Source organism: Lipotes vexillifer, unplaced genomic scaffold (genome assembly GCF_000442215.2).
Source record: "Lipotes vexillifer unplaced genomic scaffold, Lipotes_vexillifer_v1.1 scaffold12, whole genome shotgun sequence".
NCBI lineage: Eukaryota > Metazoa > Chordata > Mammalia > Artiodactyla > Lipotidae > Lipotes > Lipotes vexillifer.
Window position 1 is genome coordinate 2,373,943 of NW_006796716.1, and position 6,798 is coordinate 2,380,740.

Here is a 6,798-nt window from a genome sequence, read left to right on the forward strand (position 1 = left end):
CTGACAAAAATATGACTTCCCTACTTTGGTGGGACACCATAGACAGTTTGGGTTTCTTTTTTTTCTTTTTTTTTTTTTTTGTTGTACGCGGGCCTTTCACTGTTGTGGCCTCTCCCGCTGCGGAGCACAGGCTCTGGATGCACCGGCTCAGCAGCCATGGCTCACGGGCCCAGCCGCTCTGCGGCATGTGGGATCTTCCCGGACTGGGGCACGAACCCGTGTCCCCTGCATCGGCAGGTGGACTCTCAACCACTGCGCCAACAGGGAAGCCCAGTTTGGGTTTCTTTTACTTAAAGCTGAGGCTATGCCAAATTGAGGGTATAACAACCACTACTATGATTTAAGGACTGCTTATTCTATGCTAGCTGCTGCTTTAAGTGCTTGACATGTATTAATCTATTTAATCTTCCCAACAGTCCTACCGTAAGTTCATCAAGGGCTGAAAGGCTACCGCTGGCCACCTGGAGAAGAGGGCCCAAATGGACAAGTGAAACGAGGAAGGAGATCTGGAGAGGTCTAATGAGCCCAGAGTACCAAGGCAGAGGGGCTGAAGAGTAGAGTTCTTTAGGAAGATGTTCTGGGTTGGATACTGGAGTTAGGTTTTTACTGGCTGCTGCAGTATGAGACCATGTGACATAATACACAAAATGGGTATGATTCTTCATTATACAGGAACAAATGTACTGTTACTAAAATGAGAAGTTACGCTCTAAAACTTATCAAGAAAACAATTTTAAATGCCTTATGTTGTTTCCAGTTCCACAGAAGATGGAGTATGCACATTCCATCATCTTCCTCTTGCTAATTACAACCAAAATTCCTATTCAAAATACATGATACAACTATCAAAAAACCTCTCAAAAGGTGGAGAAAAGAAGGCAAACTGGCTGGGGCCTCAAGGGACAACTCAGTGGTGAGTTCCCTGGGTGGTCTGTTTATTTGTTTTGCCTCCTATATATTTTGGCTTGGGTGTTAGAGCAGTCTGCAACTAGAAAAATGCCAACAAGCCCCTCCCAAAACAAAACAAAACAAAAAACCCATAAAAACCAAGCCCTAAGAAAAGCCCATTCTGGGACTTCCCTGGTGGTCCAATGGTTAAGACTCTGCACTCCCAATGCAGGGGGCCCAGGCTCGATCCCTGGTCAGGGAACTAGATCCCACATGCCACAACTAAAGATGTTTCATGACACAACGAAGATCTCACACGTAGCAACGAAGATCCCGAGTGCCACCACTAAGACCCAGCGCAGCCAAATCAATCAATATTTTTTTAAAAAAAGCCCATTCTCTCCAGCAAATGACCATGAGGAGGGTAGCTCGGCAGGACGATTATAGCCACCCTACTCTAGGCAAACACCACCAAAGAACCCATACCTTTCTTCCTCCCCACCTGGTACTGCAGAGACTGTGGGACAAAGCCCTGTTGACCATCCCCATCTTGTACCAGCAAAGCAGAGGTGGCATCTCTCCCCTCCCTACCAGGTACTGGAGACTGTGGAGAGGAGCCCTGTTGGCTATCCACAACCTGCACTAATTGAATAACTGTAAAAAGTGGCACCTCATCCCCTCTCAAATAGAGAGTAGGGAGCTAGAAAAAGGGATTCTCTAAATATGTGTGTGAAGAACTGGTCATGCCTTCCCAAGCAGTGCATGTGTGAAACCAACCAGTATCAACACAGAAAAAGCTCTGGGAATTGAGCTACAACGTGGAATACTCTGCGGTTTCAAATCGGCCTCAGGGTAGCACGCGAGTGGGGCAGGCCAGAACTGCTCTGCAAAGGCTGTGAAAACGAAATTGATCTTCAAACCAGAGCCCACAAAATTGGACCAGAATGTGCATTCTGAATATGAACATACTGATATTGACTTCCTGCTAAAATAGAAGATTTACATAAAAACTAGAGCCTCATAATATTCAAAATGTCCATGATAAAATAAAAAATTACTCCTCATACTAAGAACGAAGAAAAACAACTCAAATGAGAAAAGACAATCAACAAATGCCAATTGCAAGGTGAAAAAGATATTGGAATTATTGAACAAGGATTTTAGAGCAGCTGTCATAAAAATATTCCAAGAAATAATTATGAACGCTCTTGAAACATATTGAAAAATAGAAAGTCTCATCAAAGAAAAATATCTAACCACCCAGATGGAAATTTCACAACGAAAAATTAAAATAAGTAAAAAATTCACTGGATGGACTCAATAGCAAAATGGAGATTTAAGAGGAAAGAATCAGTGAATCTAAAGATGTATCAGTAGAAATGATCCAATCTGAACAAAAGAGACAAAACAGAAAAGAAAAAAGAATAGGTACCTATGGGACAATAACAAAAGATCTAACACTCATGTTACTGGAGGCCCAGAAGGAGAGGAAAAAGAGTGCAGTGCACAAAAAATATTTGAAGAAATAATGGCTGAAAACTTCCCAAATTTGGCAAAAGACATAAACCTACCAATTCAAAAATCTGAGCAAAGCCTAAAAGAATAAACTCAAATAAATCAACACCCAGATACATCATAATCAAATGTCTGAAAATTAAAAATAAAGGAAAAATCTTGAAAGCAGCTGGAGAGAAACAAAGTATTACCTACAGCGAAGGAACAATATGAAAAACTACAGATTCCCCATCAGAAACCATGGAGGAGAGAAGAAAGTGGCAAAACAGTTTTTAAGTGCTGAAAGAAAAGAATGACAACCCATAATTCTGTATCCAGTGAATGCAGGAATGAAGGTGAAATAAAGATATTAAGAGATGAAGGAAATGAAGTGATTTGCCACTATCAGATCTGCTCTGAAAGAAGTGATAAAGGAAAAGTTCTCCAAATGAAAAGAAAATAACAGCAGCTTGAAACATCAGAAATGAAGAAAAAGCAATTTTTAGGGTAAATATCTGTGCGGATATAATCTCTTGAATTTTTAAAGTTATGTTTGATGGATGAAAGGAAAATTATAACATTGTCTCACGTGGTTCTCAATGTATGTAGAGGTAAAATTTAAGACAATAATGTCGTAAAGGAAGAAAAAAGGGACCTAAAGGTGGTAAAGTTTCTACATTCACTTGAGCTGGTAAAAGGTTGATACTAGTAACCTATCATAAGTATGTGTAACGTAATCTCAACAGCAACCACTGAAAACCTATACAAAGAGAGCTATATTTTAAAAATCTATAGCCATCTTAAAATGACATACTAAAAAATGTTCAAGTATACCATAAGTAGGCAAGAAAAGGGACAAGGAGGCACAAAAAAACAGAGGGAATAAACAGAAAATAAGTAAAATGGCAGACTTAAATCCTAACCAATCAAAAATTATATTAAATGTAAATCATCTAAACAGACCAATTAAGAAAATAGAGATTATCAGAATACGTATTTTTAAAAATATGACTCAGAGTGATGTCACACAAAATGGCAGAGTAGGAACTAGGGGTTTGTCCCTTCACCAAAGCAATCATTGAGCTACAAAGAAAGATTGAAGTCAACTATTTTGGAACTTGGAACATGACCAGAAACTTTTAACAACCAGAGGAGTCCTTATAACAATGAAGGGAAAGGTTTCTGATCTTTAACAAGTGAGCAACATGTGCAAACTAGTCAATATCCCTCATTCCTCAGACGTGCTGCAGCTGTATGGATAGCAGCCTGCATTCCTAAAGAAGCTGGCTGATGCCAGAGTAGATGGTGGAAACATTGTCCTCCAAAAGTTTGGGCTTACAGGGACCTCCCTGGTGGTCCAGTGGTTAAGACTCCACGCTCCCACTGCAGGGGGCGCCGCCGGTTCCATCCCTGATCAGGGAACTAAGATCCCACATGCTGTGCCCGCGGGGCCAAAAAAAAAAAAAAGTTTGCGGTTACACAGTTTGATCAGTCTGATGGATCCCTGAGGATCAGATCAGCACAGATGCTTGCCTTGGATTTGACCCTACTGGCAGCTTTGGCTTTCCCAGGGGCATCTATCAGATTTAAAGAGACAGAATACCCCTCTCCTACCTCCCTATTTAGAATCAAACATTTAAGGAAATCTATGTCAGGTCATTGACTAACTGCAGAGAAAATGGAACAGAAACTTCAGTGACCACAGAAAAACAAGGAATACACATTTTGCAAAAACAGTTTGTAAAAGTAACAGCTCCATCACTCAACAAGCAAAAACTAGCAATCCCTAATGAGTAAGAATGAGATTTTGAGAGTTACCACATTATAACACTTAGAATGTACAGTTCTCAACAACAACAAAAAATTTTAAAACAAAGAAACAGAAAAGTATGGACCATTCGAAGGAAAAAAAAAATTTGACAGAAACCATCCCTAAGGAAGCCCAGACAATGGACTAACTAAACAAAAACTTTATTTATTTATTTTAATATAAGTTTATTTATTTATTTTTGGTTGCACTGGGTCTTCGTTGCTGTGCACGGGCTTTCTCTAGTTGCGGCGAGCGGGGGCTACTCTTTGTTGCGGTGCGCGGACTTCTCACTGCGGTGGCTTCTCTTGTGGAGGACGGGGTCTAGGCGCACGGGCTTCAGTAGTTGTGGCACATGGGCTCAGCAGTAGTAGTTGTGGCTCGCAGGCTCAGTAGTTGTGGCACACGGGCTCAGTTGCTCCGTGGCATGTGGGATCTTCCCGGACCAGGGCTCGAACCCATGTCCCCTGCATTGGCACGGATTCACTGTGCCACCAGGCAAGTCCCTAAAGAAAAACTTTAAATCGACCATTTTAACATGCTCAATGAGCTTAGGAAACCATGGACAAAGAAACTAAAGGAAATCAGGAACATAAAAGATGAACAAAATGAGAATATCGGGGCTTCCCTGGTGGCGCAGTGGTTGACAGTCCGCCTGCCGATGCAGGGGACACGGGTTCATGCCCCGGTCCGGGAAGATCCCACATGCTGCGGAGCGGCTGGGCCCGTGAGCCATGGCCGCTGAGCCTGCGCGTCCGGAGCCTGTGCTCCGCAACGGGAGAGACCACAACAGTGAGAGGCCCGCGTACCACAAAAAAAAAAAAAAAAAAAAAAAAAGAGAATATCTATAAAAAAAATTATAGAAAGGAAACAACCAAAAATTCTGGACTGAAAAGTACACTAACTGAAATGAAGAATTCACTAGAGGGGTTCACCAGCAGATTTGAGAAATAAAAGACCAGAAGACTTGAAGAGAGGTCCTTTGAAATTATCCAGCCTCAGGAGCAGGAAGAAAACTAAATTAAGAAACCAAACAGAGCCTGGGGTACCTGTGGGAGAGCAGTAAGAATGCAAAGAACAGAACGATGGAGACAGCTGTATAGGACCTGGCACCTCACAGAATGATGGGGCTACAAGGGTGGTTAAGAGTAAAATCTGACAATTTTGTGCTTTAGTGACTGTGGTGAGTTTAGTGAACACACAAGAGGTGGGAGATTGGGACAGAAAGTGAACATTGTGACTTCAGATTTTAGAAGGAGTCTGAGGTATGAAAAAAGGCACACAAAGCTGCCTTAACAGACAGATAAAATGCAGTCCTAGAGCTTAGAAGTCCTGTTAGTTGAGAGCGCTTAAGGAACCATCTAAATCACCCTGGTAATTGAGGAGATGTTACAGGAGACCATCATCTGTTAAAAGAGGGCCAAGAACAGAACCCTGAACAGAGACATGTTGCCGAGCTGAGGAGCAGATATCAGAGAAGGAGCAGCAGGCACAGAAGCCTGAATGTCTTCCAGGAGCAGCACCTTGGGACCCACGAGGGCGGGAGCATAGCAACCAGTGACGAAGACCAAGAAAGAACGGCTGGGGCGATCACTAAGCAACAAATGCTGTGTACCTACTACGCGCTGAACTGCCTTGTAAATTTGACGTGCTTCACAACACCCCCCCCCACCCCCCCCACACACACTGCTCTCCGTCCACCACCTCGTCGGAGCCAGAAGCCGCGGGTGACCAGCTCAGAGGGGAGCCTGGGAGATGTCCAGGGCCTAGGCGGCCTGAGGGCGTGTAAGGGGCTTACCCGACTGCGCACCTCCAGGTGATGGCCGGGCCACGGCTCCCGCAACAGGCCAGACCAGGCGGCTGCGGCCCGCAAGGGCCCGACGTGTGCCAGTCCGGGCTGCGAGGACCTGCCCCCGGCCTCCGGGACTAGACCGCCCAGAGGCAGCCCGAAACCGCGTGGTCCCAGCATGCTCTGCGCGCATCTCACGTCACTGTGGGCGACTCTCGCCTGAGGCCCGAGAAGGAGCCGGTTGCCAGGCAACAGGGTAGGCCACTCTCTGTCCGCAGTGGGCGGGCAGAGTCTTAGGTGGAAACGTGAAGCGCGCTTGGTGAGGCTCGTTGCATCACCACCTTGCAGACTGCGGGAGTCCTATTCAGTGACTCTTTTCTACAGGAGCGGGCATCTACTCAGTCCCAGTAACCCAGGCTCCCTACAGTACTGAGTTCCTGCAAGGCTGTGGCTCTTTGAGAGCCCTAATCCCCTCTCTGCTCTGCCCTTTGCAGGTGCCAGGTTTTTCTGGGACAACCCCCCACCCCCACCCCACCCCAGGAAGAGAGCACCCGCACACAGCTGGAGAGTCCCCACGGTTGGTTGGCTGGATTTTGTTCTGTTCTTTGTAAGCTACTCAGATCGTTATAAAGACCGCCTGGAAAACGGTGCATTTAGAACCGGCACTTATTTAAACAATTGGTAAGAGGATTTCCTCCATTACAATAACTCTATTACAAGGTCTAGCCCAAACTGAACAGCTAATACATGTTCTACTAGTCTGAGGGTTAAAGAAAAGCCCTTTTGGTGGCTTTCAAACTCTGAAATTCCTTCAAACTCT

General features: G+C 44.6%; 1 non-coding gene across 1 annotated transcript; it reads left to right on the forward strand.

The window, feature by feature from the left end:
* The first annotated feature begins 1,077 nt into the window (after positions 1-1,077).
* Positions 1,078-1,150, forward strand: TRNAG-CCC (transfer RNA glycine (anticodon CCC)). Its single transcript has one exon. It is a non-coding gene; the product is annotated as a tRNA-Gly (tRNA).
* Positions 1,151-6,798: the final 5,648 nt, after the last annotated feature.